Genomic DNA, 20,111 nt, shown 5'->3' with positions numbered 1-20,111 from the left:
AAACCCGTCTAATGTTAAAAATCATTAATCTAAAAATAACAACTTTTATTGATTATAGTAATGGCAATAGTAGTTTGGTTTTAGATACATCCTAGGAAAACCTCATTAAGCGTGTGAAAATAACTTTTCAAATATGAGGTGTTGGGCCAATTATTCCCCCTCTTCCCAAATCTTCACAAGGTTATAAATCACAAACTAAAAATATCATAAAGGTGTACTAGGCCATACTCACACCCCATAAGGTAGCCCATATGAGCTTCTCTTCAAAAGAAAAGGTGTACTTACTATCGTTTAGACAAAAAATGCCTACATCTTAGTTTTACCCTTTTTTTAAACTCGAATATGTTGTTATTTCATTTCATTTCGATTTCTTTTACTTTTTAGTAATTGTGTTCATGTGTGCGGGGTGTGCCTTGCTGCCAACCTCTTGGAAGGCTAATGAATAAGGAAGACTCTACTACCACTACCAACACCATCAATCCAACTCAACAGAGGTAATTAACTTTCGTTGTTTCTGCAATACATTTTCATGTTGAAAATTGGAATAATTACCTGAATTGTGCATATTTTATAGACACATACATAAACATCTCTACGACTGCTTAGTGTTGTAAAGAGAGAGACTGAAGAGATTTCCTTAGAACCCCAATGAGTTCTCGGATAGCCTTTTATATGAATCTTTCCTCATAAATATTAAGAAGAGAACAAACCTTCGTCAAAATCTAATTCAAATGATTTCTGTGTCCATTAACCCCAAGCTCTTAAGTGACCTTAAGCTAAAACACTTCATTGAGTAGGATTGTAATGATGTTGTTTTAAGTGATTTAGGACATTTGATTTTAACACACAAAATTGGTGTAGCCCAAAAGTGGTGAAGGTCAAAAGACACATTAATCTTATAAAGAAATTGAAAGTAGGCGGAGGTCATGACAAAATGATTTCCTGAAACAAGTAATCAAAAAGAAATTTTGTAAACAAATATCATATCCCCTGGTCCGCTTCACTACCCCCTTGCAAATGGGCCATATCGCAAAATGCCCTACAGTGGACTGCAAATTGTCAAAGTCTACAATTTTCCAAAATCATTTTTTGAAAACTAAATTGTGTTACTCTTTTTATACCGACCACTATAGGATGGGAGTATACTAATCTAGTCATTCCATTTGTAAAACCTCGAAATATTGACCTAGAACCCCATACAATATATATATTCTTGATCGTCTCGACATCCATCCTCAGTCGATCTGGCCATGTCCGTCCGTCTGTCGAAATCCCGATAGCGGTCGAACGCGTAAAGCTAGCCATTTGAAATTTTGCACAGATACTAAGTATTGGTGTGTATGCCATCGTTGCGCAGAGGTTAGCATGTCCGCCTATGACGCTGAACGCCTAGGTTCGAATCCTGGCGAGACCATCAGAACTAATTTTCAGCAGTGGTTTTCCCCTCCTAATGCTGGCAACATTTGTGAGGTACTATGCCATGTAAAACGTCTCTCCAAAGAGGTGTCCGACTGCGGCACGCCGTTCGGACTGGGTTATAAAAAGGAGGCCCCTTATCATTGAGTTAAAAACTTGAATCGGACTGCACTCATTGATATGAGTGCAGTGGAATGTTCATGGGCAAATTTGCAATTTACAAAGTATTGGAAATGGGCCATATCGGTTTAGATTTGCATATAGCTCCTATATAAACCGATCTCCCGATTTGGTTTCTTGAGCCCCTAGAAGCCGCAATTTTTGTCCAATGTTGCTGAAATTTTGCACATAAACCGATCTTCCGATTTGACTTCATAAGCCCTGAAAACCGCAGTTCTTATCCGATTTGGCTGCAATTTTGCACGCGACGTTCTGTTACGACTTTTAACAACTGTGCCAAATACGGTCCAAGTATTGCAGATTGCGAATATGGTCAGCAAATGAGAAATAGCCTTTAAAGTTAGTTGATTTCGGAAGGGGACGGACCCTCCCCCTTTACCCAAAAACAACACCCAAAATCTAAAGTGGACCGATCGAGACAATATGGGTATCAAATGAAAGGTATAGGAAAATGGAATACGAATATGGTGTTAAAATTTGGTTCTAAGTACCCATCGGGCCGCCCCAACCCTAAAATTCCCCCAAACAGACTTATTGGGCGTTCATGTCAATATGGGCCTCAAATGATAGGTATTCGGAAGTAGATTACGAATGTGGCTTAAAAAATCAGATCGAGGTATAGGTGGTCCTCCTTCCCTCTAAAAACGCTTTAAATGGGCATATGACCCATCATGACTATATGAGACTCGGTTTTTTATACCCAACACCGAAGGATGGGGGTATATTCATTTTGTCATTCCATTTGCAACACATCGAAATATCCATTTCCGACCCTATAAAGTATATATATTCTTGATCAGCTTAAAAATCCAAGACGATCTAGACATGTCCGTCCGTCTGTCCGTCCGTCTGTCCGTCTGTCTGTTGAAATCACGCTACAGCCTTCAAAAATTGAAATATTGAGCTGAAACTTTGCACAGATTCTTTTTTTGTCCATAAGCAGGTTAAGTTCGAAGATGGGCCAACTCAGACTATATCTAGATATAGCCCCCATATAGACCGATCCGCCGATTTAGGGTCTTAGGCCCATAAAAGCCACATTTATTATCCGATTTTGCTGACATTTGGGACAGTGAGTTGTCTTAGGCCCTTTGACATCCTTCGCCTATTTTTCCCAGATCGGTCCAGTTTTGGATATAGCTGCCATATAGACCGATCCTCCGATTTAGGGTCTTAGACCCATAAAAGGCGCATTCATTATCCGATTTTGCTGAAATTTGGGACAGTGAGTTGTCTTACGCCCTTCGACATCTTTCGCCAATTTGGCCCAGATCGGTCTAGATTTGGATATAGCTGCCATATAGACCAATCCTCCGATTTAGGGTCTTAGACGCATAAAAGCCACATTTATTATCCGATTTTGCTGAAATTTGGGACGGTGAGTTGTCTTAGGCCCTTCGACATCCTTTGTCAATTTGGCTCAGATCGGTTCAGATTTGGATATAGCTGCCATATAGACCGATCTCTCGATTTAAGGTTTTGAGCAAATAAACGGCACATTTATTGTCCGATGTCGCCGAAATTTGGGACAGTGAGTTGTGATAAAACTTTCGATATTATTTTTCAATTTGGCTCAGATAGGTCCAGATTTGGATATAGCTGCAATATAGACCGATCTCTTGATTTATAGTTTTGGGGCCATAAAAGGCGCATTTATAGTCCGATTTCGCCGAAATTTGGGACATTGAGTTGTGTTAGGCGCTTCGACATGTATCTGCAACTTGGTCGAAATCGGTCCAGATTTGGATATAGCTGCCTTATAGACCCATACTTCGATGAAAAACCTTGGCCTAATAAAAGGCGCTTTTATATATTTCTATATAGCTGCTAGGGGTCATAAGGTATAGATTTTTCCCCGGATTTGACGAAAGGTGGTTTATATATATACCCGAGGTGGTGGGTATCCAAAGTTCGGCCCGGCCGAACTTAACGCCTTTTTAGTTGTTTTTGTTTGTTTTGTTTGTTCCATAGAATCAAAAACGGCTGAACCGATTTTCTTCAAATTTTCACAGATTGTGTAAGTTTGTCTCGAAGGAAACATAGGCTATATAATTTTTAGATATCGGATTGAGGCGGTCCCTCTCCCAAACCCTAACAACGCCATCCAAAACCAAAGGTGGACCGATAGGCACAACACGGGTATCAAATGAAAGATATTGGAGACTAGAAAGCAAATATCGTATTAAAGTTTGGGTTCAAGTACCCAGCGGACCTCCCCAATCCAAAAACTCCTTTAAAAAGATATATTCGAGGTTCATGTCAATATGGGCCTCAAATGAAAAGTATTCGACAGTAGATTACAAAAATGGCATAATAATTAGGTCCAAGTAATGGGAGGTCTCCTCACCCCCAAGTACACCCAAATGGGCATATTAGCCGACCATGTCTATATGGGACTCAAATAAAAGGTATTTGTGAGTAGATTACGAATATGACATTAAAATTTGAGTTCAATGTTGCCCTTTTTTTCAAAAATAAGTCAAACAGGTATTCGAGAGTAGATAACGAATTTGATATCCAATTTTGGACCCAAGGGTTTGGGGGTATGCCCAAAGGCACCCTCTAAACTGAACTTAATTTCCGATTATGGCAATATGGAGCTCAAATCAACGGTATTTGGGAGTAGAGAACGAGTTTGATATCTAGTTTCAGGGCAAAGTGCCTGTGGCCGCCTCAGTCCCAAAAGACCCTCCAAACATTTCTTCTTTACAGACCATGGCAATATAGGGCTCACATTTAATGGATTTGGGAGTGTAGCACGAATTTGATATCCATATTTTAGCCTAAGTGTCTGAGTGCCATCCCTCCCTTAAAAAGCACTTCTCATTACCCTAATTTTCAAAACCATCAGATCTCGGAGACTGGTAATGCGATTCGTTCGAAATTTTTGATGCAGGGAAATGGAATATTCCTTCAAACACTTACAACAAAAGATAAATAGCGCAATTGCGTTTCCTAACCGAGAAAGTTTAATTGATTTTGGCATATGTCTCAATGATGGAAAGATAAATGGATGTTTTTGTCTACCATTAAAATACCTGAGCCCATTTTATTCTCAATACGATACCCCCTCACAACTTTAATCGATGTTTAAGACAATTGTGTATAAAGCACATGGTTCTCTACATGTCTCATAATGTTCTCGTGTTTAAATCTGCAAAGAAAATTGAAATTTGCCCTTCGGTTTACTTTTAGCTGTGGTTCAATCTTGTCTCCTGCTTGATGTGCCAAAACAAATTCGCCAATTTGCATTTCATTCTATACCACAAAATTGTGATGCAGGAAGATATATAAAAATTAATTTCATAAAACAGCAGGTTCTGAAGTTATGATTCGTTAACACATCCATCAAATCCATAAACTTTACGTGAGTTTTATTTAAAAATTTAATTTCGTTCGCCAAAGAAAAAGCAACGATTTGCTATGGATCTTCCTTATGCACGCTTGAAATTCATCAAATTTCAAACTGATTATATTTGAAATAAAAAAGACGTTACTTTTTTACTACGCTGCCGTGAACAACAACAGCACAATGTAATGATGGGCAAACGTTCTCGCGGATATTAAATTCGCTTTATTTCTGATTAAATTTCTGCAGAAATCCAACAGGTTTATTTGGATTCCCTTTAAATGTGTGCGCGTGTGTGTGTGTGTGTAAGTTTTTGTCTTTTTTTTCTTATCAGAACGGATGTCTGTCTGTCTGGACGTTTTCTTAAAGTTCTAATGGTTCATTTTTCTGCTTCTTTGCTGAAATTCTTTTTTTTTTGTTTGGTTAAGGGGGGCCTGGGAATGTAAATCAAAACCCCAAACTGAAGTCCAAATAAGTATTGTTTGTGTTTTTTTTGTTTTGTTGAAAACGAAAGTACGCTTCTCCTTTTCTTTTAGTTTGTTTGAGAATTTATGTCTTTGTGTGGTTTGAGTTTAAATTGTTTGCGCGTTTGGGCCATTTATTGGATTAGAGTTTTTTGTTCTTTTTGGTTTTTTTGTTTTATAGGAGCCACCACAAAAGCCGAAAATTTATTTATGATTTATGTGAAGAATACATGTTTTAGATTTCATTCACACTGATAAATGATGAATTGAGCATTTTTATACCCTACACCACTACGTTGGTCATTGGCGAAGCCAGCACAGCTTTCTGGAGGATAGGTCTAAACCCCTTTAAACAGCAAGGAATTTAGCAAATTTGATTGAAATCATTGACGTTATTGAAATTCTGGGGGGGGGGGGACAATTTTTTCTAGGTGTTTCTCAGTCCACCCCCAGAGGCCTTTCTGCGCTTATGACTGTGCTACGGGGAATTATCACTTAGTTCATTTGTTTGTAACACCCTGAAGAAAGCAGGTAAGACCTAGAATTGATAAGTACACCGATAGGCCCAGAATCATTATCTGATTCGATTAAGATTTGTCCGTCCGTCTGTCTGTCTGTCCACCTAATTTTCCGTCCATCTGTCTGTCCACCTAATTGTCCATCCGTCTGTCTGTCTACCTTATTGTCCGTCCGTCTGCCCATCTGTCTGTCTGTCCGTTTGTCTGTCTGTCCGTCTGTCTGTCTGTCTGTCTGTCTGTCTGTCTGTCTGTCTGTCCGTCTGTCTGTCTGTATGTCTGTCTGTCTGTCCGTCTGCCCACCTAATTGTCCATCCGTCTGTCTGTCCACCTTAATGTCCATCCTTCTGTTTGTCCGTTTGTCTGTCTGCTCGTCGTTCTGTCTGTCCGCCTGTCTGTCTGTCCGTCTGTCTGTATGTATGTCTGTCTGTCTGTCCGTCTGTCAATCCGTTTGTCCACCTTATTGTCCATCCGTCTGTCTGTCCACCTTATTGTCTGTCCGTCTGTCTGTCCGTATATCTGTCCGTCTGTCTGTCCGTCTGTCTGTCCGTCTGTCTGTCTGTCCGTCTGTCTGTCCGTCTGTCTGTCCATCTGTCTGTCTGTCCGCCTGTCTGGCCGTTTGTCGGTCCGTCTGTCTGTCTGTCTGTCCGTCCGTCTGACTGTCCGTCCGTCTGTTTGTCCGTCTGTCTGTCTATTCTTCTGTCTGTCCGTCCGTCTGTCTGTCCGTCGGTCTGTCCGTTTGTCGGTCCGTCTGTCTGTCCGTCCGTCGGCCTGTCTGTCTGTCGGTCTGTCAGTCTGTCCATCTGTCTGTCTGTCCGCCTGTCTGGCCGTTTGTCGGTCCGTCTGTCTGTCTGTCTGTCCGTCCGTCTGACTGTCCGTCCGTCTGTTTGTCCGTCTGTCTGTCTATTCTTCTGTCTGTCCGTCCGTCTGTCTGTCCGTCGGTCTGTCCGTTTGTCGGTCCGTCTGTCTGTCCGTCCGTCGGCCTGTCTGTCTGTCGGTCTGCCCGTCTATCTGTCCGTCCGTCTGTCTGTATGTTCGTCGGTCCGTCTGTCTGTATGTTCGTCTGTCTGTCTGTCTGTCCGTCTGTCTATCCGTCTGTCTGTCCGTCCGTCTGTCTGTCCGTTTGTCTGTCCGTCTGTTTGTTTGTCCGTCTGTCTGTCTATCTTTCAGTCTGTCTGGCCATGTTAATTTGTGTACATAGTACAGGTCGTAATTTGTATCCGATCGTCTTCAAATTTAGTACAGGCATCTTTTTTGGCCTAGCGAGGAAGCGCATTGAATTTGGAAGACATGAGTTCAGATTTTGACATATATCACATATATATGTTCGTCCGATTTGAACTAGTATTGCAATAATATCGTCATTTGTTAACCGATTGCCACGAAATTTGGGATGAACGTTTCTCATTGGTGCGAATGACTACGACTTTCTCGCGAGGTTTCGCTGCACAGGCTACCCCAAAGACTAAACGTCTAGATTCGGAAACTGCACTGCAATCAGCCAAAAAACTGCGGTCCCCTGGAGGGTATCACATACCTAAAACAACTAAGGCGACCAATAGTAAGACGGGTCAAAGAACCTTTGCTAATGTCACTAGGGACAGTTTGGTGATGACAGATGTCGACACGGAAGAAGAACAGGGCTACAAACCTAGGAATATTTAGAGAGGGATAGTCAATGGACTTTAATCAGTATACTCCAATGTTCCTCGTCACAAACTTGAGGAGACTAAGGAAAGTCGTTTCAAGTTTGTGACGATGCCGGCTGGTATCGAGGCCGATACAGACTAATTGCCTTCGGGGATCAACGCTCAATTGAAATGTATTGTTGCGCCCTAAAAAAAATTGGTGAGATGTGGCCAGGCGCAGCACCTGATTTAGTCAAAAAGGAAGATACTCCTTCTCGATCAATGGCGCATGCTTGGATACCAAGGATTCTCTCAGATCCTGAATCCATACTAGGAAGACTAAGGGATTGTAATCTAAATATTTCAACCACCAACTGAAATATTGGTAGATTGGATAAGGCTGATGGAATATTTAAATTAAGAAACAAAGTTATTTTCACAAAGTGTGCCACCACAAAGCTATGGGGTTGGGAATTCAGAAGAAGACTCAGCAGTTGTTGCTGAACACTTGCCTGAGGAACTATCGACCGACATTACTAAAATCTGGCGGATTTCAGGAGACTAAAAATCTCCCTGACACTATGTTGACAGGAGGGGAAAGCAACCAAACAGGACCCTGGGGAATCAGAAGAAGACTCAGCAGTTGTTGCTAAACACTTGCCTGAGGAACTATCGATCACATCGGTAAAGTCTGGCGGATTGCAGGAGACTGAAAATCCCCCTGCCACAATGGAGATAGGAGGGGAAGGCATCAAAACAAACCCTGTGTGGGTGGGTCATCCAGTTGAACTGGGCTCAAGGTGTGCGCCAGCGGGGAAGCACGGAACTCAAGAAGTACTTCGACAGCAGCAGCTAGTGAAGTATCTAAGGCGGAATCTTCCACACCGCAAGTGTCCAGTGTCCTTAGAAAGAGGGGTTCCACTGCTTTCTCACCTGCCCCTGGATGCGTCCGGAAGCTCATCATGACAAGATCTAACGAATCTTGTGAGAAAGAACTTCTGAAAACCCCCCTGCCACAATCGAGACAGGAGGGGAAGGCAACGAAACAGGACCCTGGGCAATCAGAAGAAGACTCAGCAGTTATTGCTAAACACTTGCTGAGGAAATACCAATCACATCGGTAAAGTCTGGCGGATTGCAGGGGACTGAAAAACCCCCTGCCACAATGGAGATAGGAGGGGAAGGCATTGAAACGGGACCCGGTACCACCCTGTTTGGGTGGGTCATCCAGTTGAACTGTGCTCAAGGTGTGCGCCAGCGGGGAAGCATAGAACTCAAGAAGTACTTCGACAGCAGCAGCTAGTTAAGCATCTAAAGAAAAATCTTCCACGCAAGTGTCCTGAGCAAGAGTGGTTCCACAGCTGTCTCACCTGCGCCTGGGTGCGTACGGAAGCTTATCATGACAAGATCTAACGAATCTTGTGATGATGGACTCAGAAGACGAGGTTAACACAACAGTGGTGGAAGTTCTGAATCCTGACTATGGTCCGGTTTCTACAGATAAATCTCCACTATTATAAGGCCGCTTCGGCGGCACTAAAGGTCCTCCTGATGGCAGGGGGATTTGAGGTGGTTCTTACCCAGAAACCACGGGTGAGTGGACGAATGGTTCGTGGACTAAGAATTCCAACATTTAACTGCTCAAATTTACGGAAGAGGGATACACAGAGCCTGTCTTCTTGCAAAGAGTAGTCTAAATGTTTTTTTTCTTTCGTCGCTAACCACTGAAGATTTAGTAGTAGCCAAACATGTCTCTTTACTGGCTGGCCTCCCTATAATGGCACACGATTCAGAGATGCCGCCTTCAAACCTTAAGTCGCTGGTTGAAGCCGTTTCTGTAGGAAAGAAAAGCCTCATTGTAGGAAGTGATGCTAATGTACATCTCCAGATATGGGGAAGTTCGGATGTCAACGGAAGTGGTGAGCTGCTTATTGAATATATTATAAGTTGGAATCTGGCGATTTGCAATAAAGCAAATAATCCGACCTTTATTACCAGGAACAGGCAGGAGGTACTAGATATTCCCTTTGCATCGGAAGGTAGTGGGAGAAAATGCGACTGGGAAGTGTTGGATGACCACAGCTTCTCTGATCGTCGTTATATTAGTTTCAGTCTTGGAGAAAATACTGCAGAAGTGGTCCCTCGGCTTAACAGAAGAAAGGTGGATTGGGATAAATTTCGGCATAAATTCTGCCCGCCTATCCCTTCTAGATCAGAAAAGAAAGTGGAAACTACGGAGGATATAGACATAGTGGTCTAACGGATCACGAAAGCCCTGAATGACTCTCTTGGATCAGCATGCCCTAGTGCAAACAGCGACCGGCATGGAGGACCCCAGGATTTGGTCTATGGAAGGACTATAGAAAACTTTTTAACAGAGCAAAAGCCACAAGAGCACCACACGATTGGGACATCTATAAGGCTGAGCTAAAAAAATATAAGAGCGAGCTTAGAAAGGCTCAGAACAAATCCTGGGTAAAATTCTGCAGCTCCGTGGAGGATACATCTGTCCTCGAGACCTATAATAGTGAAGTATATTCAGAAGTCAGAGAATGTATGAACAATGTCTAGTGAAGAAACACTAGAACTTCTCGTTGATACATATTTCCCGAGAAAATTGTCCAACGGACAACGTGGCGCCAGAAAAGTTTGTCACTGGTATGCATTCGTCGGAAGTTATAAGGGAAATTGTTTCTGAGCCGAAAGTCCTTTAGGCGATAAGAAGTTTCGACTCTTTTAAATCGCCAGACCCTGATGATGTATCACCGGTTGAATTACAAACTGTGCCTGATAGACTGGATCCCTGGCTTAGGGAGATATACTCTGCTTGTATCAGAATGTCGTATATACCTGTGGGATGGAGGGACACGAAGGTAATTTTCATTCCGAAAGCAGGAAAACCCTACAACACACGAAGGCGAAAGATTTTCGTCCTATTAGTCTGTCATCCTTTATGCTGAAGACTCTAGAGAGGTTGAGCTGCCACGACAGGCGATCCCTGGAGATCGCCTGTCGTGGCAGCAGCATGCATATAGAAAATGCAAATCCACTGAAACAGTCCTTCACGACCTAGTCGGCCACATAGAGGGTTCTCTCGCCGTCAAGGAATATACAAGGATAGCATTTCTTGACATTGAAGATGTATTTAATGATGTAAAACCGACGTCAATCTAAAAGGAGTTAGAGTTTCTATTCATCAACTCTACCGTAAAAAAGTTTATTAATAACTTACTTAATAAAAGTTGGATTACGGCGGGCTTGGGATTTGTGGATCTAAAAAGATGGGTCAGCAGAATAACACCTTAAGGAGGTGTACTGTCTCCCCTACTTTGGAATATAGCCATTAACAGTATATTATTGTCTCTGGAAGAAAAAGGTGTAAAAGTGGATGGGTCTGCAGAATAACACCTTAAGGAGGTGTACTGTCTCCCCTACTTTGGAATATAGCCATTAACAGTATATTATTGTCTCTGGAAGAAAAAGGTGTAAAAGTGGTCGCGTATGCTGATGACGTGGCTATTGCAGTTGTCAGACCTATTATGCTATATGGTGTTGTGGTCTGGTGGACGGCGCTTTAAAAGTCCACCAACTGTTCAAAACTCAACCGGATCCAAAGGATGGCTTGTTTGTGCATTACAGTCGCACTGAGGATAACACCATCTGATGCACTGAATTTAATGCTACAGCTAGTGCCTCTGGACATTGTGGCTAGACAGATTGCAGCGACCACTCACGTGAGTTTAAGGAAGCTTTCACTTTGGTCATGTGGCTGTGGCTACGCTAACGCAAGGACGTCGAGTGTGAACACCTTTACGGGAAAGTAAAATGGCCATAATGGCAATAACAACCAGGACGGTATGGTCACGAGCAGACTTGGAGTGTAAAGAGGAGATTAACGCCGGGCCTAACGGAGTAAGGGGGAATGAATGGGCGGACAATGACAGTGAAGGCCAGAGAACTGCCATCAATAAACTTCGTTAATCCAAAGCCTATCTGCTCGACGCAGTCCGATTTAAGGGCGTGGGCGACGAATGCCCATGCAAAACTGTGAAACAGCGAAACAGTCGGTAGGACGGCGAATATCCTATGGGGTGACCCGAATCGTCAGAGGACGAGGATATTACTGAAAGGAAGAAGGTCAGTATAGCTTTTGGTGTCATAAAGGGCCACATTGGACTACGACCCACTCATGCCAAATCGGTGCGGCAAGTGATAGCATGTGTAGGGCATGTGGGGAAGATGATAAGACGTTGAAGCATTTCCTTTGTCATTGTCAGGCTTTTGCGGCTAACAGACACCGGTACTTAGGTGAGGACACGATACCAGACATGGACAAACTTAGGGGAGTGATATGAAAAACAATTATGGATTTTGTAAGTAGCACTAATTTAAAATTTTCTTTTTCGGGATAACTTTTTAGTTTCAAGAGCGCACAACATGCCGATTACTGGCTTAGGTGTATGTCTATAGTGATATGGGGCAAATTAATATCTACACCCTCCACCCCTAACATAACCTTACCTTAGTCATATGTCGGCTACGGACACGGTGGTATCCTTGATACAATGTCCTATGTTCCAAGCAGTACTGTACCACTATTCCTGATAGAACCAATTGGAACTACGATATCTCTGGTAATAGAATGGACTTCTAATCTATGTGACATCTATTACGGATTGTTCCAAACTAGATGACCAGGTGGGCTTTGGGGTGTACTCTAAAAATCTAGAAGTGGTCATATCGAAAAGGCTACCCGACCACTGCAGTGTATAACAAGCGGAGATCCTTACAATTAAGGAAGTGGTGGAATGGCTAAGAATTCCACAACTTCCTAAATTGCAAGGATCTCCGCTTGTTATACACTGCAGTGGTCGGATAGCCTTTTCGATATGACCACTTCTAGATCTTTAATAATGTCATTACGACGATTGGCATAAATATCTTCTCAGACATCCAGTCGGCCAGGCAGCCATTAAGTCCCTGGAGAACGTATTTCTGAACACAAAAACCACCCTCGACAGTCGCAGATCTCCCAAAGAGATGGCTGAACAGTTAAAAATTCGCCAGTTTTGGGTGCCGGGCCACAGAGATACCCCAGGGAATTGTAAAGCGGACGAGCATGCGAGACTAGGAACTATCCTACACATTCCAGGGAAACTGAGATCTGTGGTTATGTCTCTAGAGACATGTAAGCTAAGTTTACAGGACCAGGCCCGACGGACAACGAATGATAGATGGTCACAAAGAGGGGGCTGTGAACATTCCAAAACTATGTGGGCTAATCTGTCATTGGCTAGATCAGACGTCTCAGACATTGTGTCCGTCATGACAGGTCACGGTCTAAATGGAAAACATACTGACAGACTGAAGGTTGCCAGTAACGACTTTTGCAGAAGCTGTGAAGACATCGAAGAAGAAGAAACTAAAGAACACCTTCTGTGTATGCGTCCCGCAATGGCAGTCAGAAGGAGTTCCACTTTAGGTTTTCATTTCTTTGAGAACCTGTCGGATTTAGCGGGTATGAACATTTGCAAGTTGTTGGACTTTTTAAAGCGATCTGAATGGTTCAACGGTAGGGACTGGAAGGCAGCTTCCTTCTTCTGTTTCTGTGGTATCACAATGGACGAAAAGGTCTCAGTGAGTCTGATGTCAGACTGCCACTTAAACCTAACCTAACTGCAGTCGCGGACAATCAGCGGTATCGAGCGGAGAGTCTCAGTGAGAGGCCGGGTGGCACCGGCTCTTGCACAAGTACTGCGTGCCTATGATGCTCGATATGGAAGGGCGAGCTTTTGGCGCCTTGAAATAACCAATCGCCACCTTGTTCCTACGGCAAGTTGTTGGGCTTTTTAAAGCGATCTCAATGGTTCAACGGCAGGGACTAGAGGGCAGCTTTCTTCTTCTGTTTCTGTGGTATCACAATGGGCGAAAACGTCTAAGTGAGTGTGACGGCAGACTGCCACTTAAAACTAACCTAAACTTCTCTTATAACTCTTATGAATTAAAGTGAATTTTTTAGAACTCGATTCAGATTGGTCAGGTCTTTGCAAACGATTTTCGTTCGTTGGTCCCGATTTTCGTTGGTCAGGCCTTTGCAAACGCTTTTCTTTTCTCAAAGTTTCGCACTCGATTTTCCTTTTGACTACCACAAAAATTAGAGATTTTGGTCGAAATTTTTCATTTCAAATTTCAGTTTCGACGACTTAGCCTGCATACCCAATGTGGTGTAGGGTATCAAAGGAATGGTTTTGCCGGACTTTAGCCCGTCAATACTTGTTTTTTCTTATGTTTTTTTTCTCCTTTATAGTGGCTTTTCAAGAGTATCGTGGTGACAATGTTAAATTTTGCAGCATTTCTAAGAACAAAGCTTAGTTTTTGTTTATTAATAAACGCTTTTGGACAATTGGGGTAATGACAAATGAGAATATATAGAAAAGGGTATAAAATTGTTTGGCTATTTAATCCCACATATTTAAGTTATATGGTTAACTTAGGGTATTTGAACTGAGAGACCACATAGAGTATGAAGATATTGATCCCAAAACGTTTCAACGAAACTTTTTTAAAAACTGGGAGACTATTCTATTGGGTTGCCCAAAAAGTAATTGCGGATTTTTTAAAAGAAAGTAAATGCATTTTTAATAAAGCTTACTTTTTTTACACTTTTTTTCTAAAGCAAGCTAAAAGTAACAGCTGATAACTGACAGAAGAAAGAATGCAATTACAGAGTCACAAGCTGTGAAAAAATTTGTCAACGCCGACTTTATGAAAAATCCGCAATTACTTTTTGGGCAACCCTAGATATCCGACTCATTGACATACAGATTAAGTGTGAGGCAGCCACTGCGGGTACGAGACTTCAGGCGATGAAAGAATGGATTGAGAATGGGAACAGCTCATACCATCACGGTATAATCGAGGCGACGATAGGAAACCTCGAGGCGACGATAGGAAACCTGGAAGGAGGGAATACCTGAGATGAACCTTGAGGTAGAGTGCGAGGCACTGCTGCCATCGGCACACTCTTGGATTGACGGAACCCTAGTATTGGCATCATCTTACACGAATGGATCAAAGCTAGAGATCAGAGTGAGCCTGGGGGTCTACATTGAGAACACATGGACTGAGATGTGTTTTAGACTGCCTGACCATAATACGGTCTAGCAGGCGGAGATCCGGACGATCGCGGAATGCGTGAGGACGTCGAGTGTGAACATCTTTACCGACAGTAAAATTGCCATAAGGGCAATAACAACCAGGACGGTAAAGTCACAAATAGTCTTGCAATGTGAAAAGGAGATTAACGCCTTCTCTGATAATGGCAAAATCCGCATCGTTTGGTTGCCGGGCCATAACGAAGTAAGGGGAAATGAAAGCGCAAACGACTTGACGGTGAAGGCCAGAGGACTGCCGTCAATAAACTTAGTTAACCCGAAGCCTTTCGGGTCGACGCAGTCCGAGTTAAACCACCGCTGAAAATTTTTTCTGATGGTCTCTCCAGGATTCAAACACAGGCTAAACTCTGCGCTACGGTGGACTCCCTGTGGAACAGCGAAACGATCGGTAGAACGGCGAAAATCCTATGGGGGATCCAGATCGTGAGAAGACGAGGCTATTGCACCCTCTTTTCAACCTAGCCCAACCTAACCTAAACAAAATTTTGTCGTTCCGTTTGTGACACCTCTGCAAAGAGGTGTAGCACTGCGGCTCGCCATTCGGACTCGGCTATAAAAAACTTGAATCGGACTGCACTCATTGATATGTGAGAAGTTTGCCCCTGTTCCTTAGTGGAATGTTCATGGGCAAAATTTGCAAATTTCCAATTTTGGTCGTACCATGGGTTCCTTGGGGGAAGGCTTTTGGTACACATGCACGGATGTTGCGGCTCCTTCCATGGAGTGGGTAATGGCTTGCTCTTGCGTTGCTATACAACTGGTACAATTACGGCTTACTTTAAGCAATTGGGTCGTGCGAACCTTTGCTGCAACAAGGTAATGATCCGAATCGATGTTCGCCCCTCGGATCGATAGGCACTCCTGGTCGTACCATGGGTTCTTGGGGGAAGGCTTTTGGTACATATGTAAAGATCTTGTGGCTCCTTCTGCCTAGTCGTACAATGGGTTCCTTGGGGGAGGCTTTTGGTAGAAATGTTACGGCTCCTTCCATGGAGTGGGTAATGAATTGCTCTTGCGTTGCTGTACAACTGGTACTCGAAGACCACCCAAAACCCACCAGAACGGACATGTTTAACGACTGGGACAATATGGGTATCAACTGAACGGCTTTTAAGAATAGAGTACATACGTGGCAAAAAAATGTCAACCTTAGTGTCGGGGAGTCCACCACCCCCAAAAACACCACCAAATAGGACACTTTTACCGCTTTGGGCTATGGGTGTATCAATGAGAGGTAACTAAGAATAGAGTACAAATCTGACATTAAAATGTATTCCTTCTTGTCTGAGAGGCTTTCCCTTCCCCCAAAACCCCCTACCGATTGTGATATATTTACCGATTGTTCGAGCGGAATAATATGTGAATTAAAGGAAAGGTCAATGTCAGTAGAGTTCTCCAGTCTGAAATACTGGACAATAAATTGTCTTTTTGGTCTTAACGTCGAGGGGGGAGGACTCCCCCCTTACTAAATTTTCAAAAACTAGGATGGGATACTAGGGGGACCGCGCCACCTCCAATGCCCGCTAAATGAAAATATAAACCAATAATGACAATATGATACCCAAATATTGTCATTATTGGTTTGTATTTCCATTTAGCGGGCTTTGGAGGTGGCGCGGCCCCTCTAGGTATCCCATCCTAGTTTTTGAAAATTAAGTAAGGGGGGAGTCCTCCCCCCTCGACGTTAAGACCAAAAAGACAATTTATTGCCCAGTATTTCAGACTGGAGAACGAATCTGATATATGACGGTCCACCTCACCCCTAAAAATACACCCATACCGGTCTTATTTACCGACCATGGCAATATAAGGCTAAAATGAAAGGTATTTGGGAGTAGAGCACCATTATGATATCCACATTGGGGTGAAATGTTTGACCGTACCAGTACCCCCAGACAGGACTTAACCGTTTCCAGTATAGGGCTCAGAAAAAAAAAATAAAAGAGAGAGAGAGAGAGACCAGGCCCTGTCCAGTTAGTTTTTAAATAAAAAACAAGTATCTCTTCATTTCATATATGTATAACATTGCGACCCTCTATGCTGGTTCCTTGATCCTCAACCATTTGTCGGTAGGTCAAAGTCACGTAGGCGTTCAAACAAACGTTTTTGTTTAATGTTTCATGACTCACATACTAAAGAATTGGGTCACTTTATTTAGCACAAGCTCTGCAATCGAGCATCATCAAATTTATTCGAAAAAAATTTTGGATTTTTTTATTGCTTTGGAATTCTTGTCAAAATTGATTATTTTAAGAAGAGAGGCATAAATAAACAATTATTTCCTGGCCCACCTGTGCAAAAACTTTTCAACCGCATCCATGCAAAAGAAATCAACAATTTTCACACAACAATTTGTTTTAAATAAATTAAGTTGTTGAATTGTTTTTTATAGCAACAATATGTTGATTGCGTTCGTAATTTTTTCTTTTTTATGAAAATTCGAATGGAAAATAGGTCAGCATTTGACCGAAAAACCGAAAACGTTATGAAAACTAAATTATAAACACCACACACTCGCAATCACAATATGTTTACCATGAATTATAGTTGGTCTCTATCATTGTTTGCCGTTTGTTTATTTTAGTTAGTTGTGTTTGGAGTGCTACGGTGAATTTCTGTTTTTTTTTTTTGGATTTTTTTACAGCTATTATTTAATAGCTCAACGAAGCGTTTAATAAGATGATTATGATAGCACTTGGCAGTGTTTGCAAATAAAAGTTAATTATTTTCGATTTGCACACACTTTTGCACTTGCTGATCAAAAAATTAAATGGGAAATTTTGAAAAGGCATTCAAATTGAAAACTTAACTAGCCGTGAACAATTAAATATGTGGAACAAAATTTATAACCCATTTCTATTAGTTTTAGTATAGGTCAATTTATTAGGTACTTTAATTGAAATTTTGAGAAACGAATTGTTTAGAGAAATTTAGCGAAAACTTTGTCTTTAGAGAAAATTTCATGGAAATTTTGTCTTTTTCATGGAAATTTTGTCTTCAGAGAAAATTTCAGGGAAATTTTGTCTTTAGAGAAAATTTCATGGAATTTTCGCCTTTAGAGAAAATTTCATGGAATTTTCGCCTTTAGAGAAAATTTCATGGAAATTTTGTCTTTAGAGAAAATTTCATGGATATTTTGTCTTTAGAGAAAATTTCATGGAAATTTTGTCTTTAGAGAAAATTTCACGGAAATTTTGTCTTTAGAGAAAATTTCATGGAAATTTTGTCTTTAGAGAAAATTTCATGAAAATTTTGTCTTTAGAGAAAATTTCATGGAAATTTTGTCTTTAGAGAAAATTTCATGGAAATTTTGTCTTTAGAGAAAATTTCATGGAAATTTTGTCTTTAGAGAAAATTTCATAGAAATTTTTTCTTTAGAGAAAATTTCATGGAAATTTTGTCTTTAGAGAAAATTTCAGGGAAATTTTGTTTTCAGAGAAAATTTCAGGGAAATTTTGTCTTTATAGAAAATTTCATGGAAATTTTGTCTTAAGAGAACATTTCATGGAAATTTTGTCTTAAGAGAACATTTCATGGAATTTTCGCCTTTAGAGAAATTTTCATGGAAATTTTGTCTTTAGAGAAAATTTCATGGAAATTTTGTCTTTAGAGAAAATTTCATGGAAATTTTACCTTTAGGGAAAATTTCATGGAAATTTTGTCTTTAGAGAAAATTTCATGGAAATTTTACCTTTAGAGAAAATTTCTTGAAATTTTGTCTTTAGAGAAAATTTCATGGAAATTTTGTCTCTAGAGAAAACTTCATGGAAATTTTGTCTTTAGAGAAAATTTCATGGAAATTTTGTCTTTAGAGAAAATTTCATGGAAATTTTGTCTTTAGAGAAAATTTCATGGGAATTTTGTCTTTAGAGAAAATTTCATGGAAATTTCGCCTTTAGAGAAAATTTCATGGAAATTTCGCCTTTAGAGAAAATTTCATGGAAATTTTGTCTTTAAAGAAAATTTCATGGAAATTTTGTCTTTAGAGAAAATTTCATGGAAATTTTGTCTTATGAGAAAATTTCATGGAAATTTTGTCTTTGGAGAAAATTTCATGGAAATTTTTTCTTTATTTTCATGGAAATTTGGTCTTCACAGAAAATTTCATGGAAATTTTGTCTTTAGAGAAAATTTCTTGGAAATTTTGTCTTAGAGAAAATTTCATGGAAATTTTGTCTTTAGGGAAAATTTCATGGAAATTTTGTCTTTAGAGAAAATTTCCTGGAAATTTTGTCTTTAGAGAAAATTTCATGGAAATTTTGTCTTTAGAGAAAATTTCTTGGAAATTTTGTCTTTAGAGAAAATTTCTTGGAAATTTTGTCTTTAGAGAAAATTTCTTGGAAATTTTGTCTTTAGAGAAAATTTCATGAAAATTTTGTCTTTAGAGAAAATTTCGTGGAAATTTTGTCTTTAGAGAAAATTTCGTGGAAATTTTGTCTTTAGAGAAAATTTCATGGAAATTTTGTCTTTAGAGAAAATTTCATGGAAATTTTGTCTTTAGGGAAAATTTCATGGAAATTTTGTCTTTAGAGAAAATTTAATGGAAATTTTGTCTTTAGAGAAAATTTCATGGATATTTTGTCTTTAGAGAAAATTTCACGAAAATTTTGTCGTTAAAGAAAATTTCACGAAAATTTTGTCTTTAGAGATAATTTCACGGACATTTTGTCTTTAGAGAAAATTTCATCGAAATTTTGCCTCTGGGGAAAATTTCATGAAAATTTTGTTTTTAAAGAAAATTTCTAAAAGAAAATTTGTCTTTAGAGAAAATTTCGTGGAAATTTTGTCTTTATAGAAAATTTCATGGAAATTTTGTCTTTAGAGAAAATTTCATGGAAATTTTGTCTTTAGAGAAAGTTTCATGGAAATTTTGTCTTTAGAGAAAATTTCATGGAAATTTTGTCTTTAGAGAAAATTTCATGGAAATTTTGTCTTTAAAAAAAATTTAATGGAAATTTTGTCTTTATGGAAATTTTGTCTTTAGAGAAAATTTCATGGAAATTTTGTCTTTAGAGAAAATTTCATGGAAATTTTGTCTTTAGAGAAAATTTCATGGAAATTTTGTCTTTAGAGAAAATTTCATGGAAATTTTGTCTTTAGAGAAAATTTCATGGAAATTTTGTCTTTAGAGAAAATTTCATGGAAATTTTGTCTTTAGAGAAAATTTCATGGAAATTTTGTCTTTAGAGAAAATTTCATGGAAATTTTGTCTTTAGAGAAAATTTCATGGAAATTTTGTCTTTAGAGAAAATTTCATGGAATATTTTGTCTTTAGAGAAAATTTCATGGAAATTTTGTCTTTAGAGAAAATTTCATGGAAATTTTGTCTTTAGAGAAAATTTCATAATAAATTTTGTCTTTAGAGAAAATTTCATGGAAATTTT

At 40.1% G+C, this 20,111-nt stretch overlaps 1 long non-coding RNA gene across 1 annotated transcript in view; it reads left to right on the top strand.

Annotated features, from left to right (window-relative positions):
* Positions 1 to 391: 391 nt before the first annotated feature.
* Positions 392 to 20,111, top strand: part of LOC106094404 (uncharacterized) — a 135,319-nt gene continuing 115,599 nt past the window's right edge. The window contains exon 1 of the long non-coding RNA XR_001222552.2: positions 392 to 494. This is a non-coding gene — a long non-coding RNA (uncharacterized LOC106094404). The remainder of the gene's footprint in view (positions 495 to 20,111) is intronic.

Source organism: Stomoxys calcitrans, chromosome 4 (assembly GCF_963082655.1).
Source record: "Stomoxys calcitrans chromosome 4, idStoCalc2.1, whole genome shotgun sequence".
Taxonomy (NCBI): domain Eukaryota; kingdom Metazoa; phylum Arthropoda; class Insecta; order Diptera; family Muscidae; genus Stomoxys; species Stomoxys calcitrans.
This window is presented reverse-complemented; position numbering and strand designations above follow the sequence as displayed.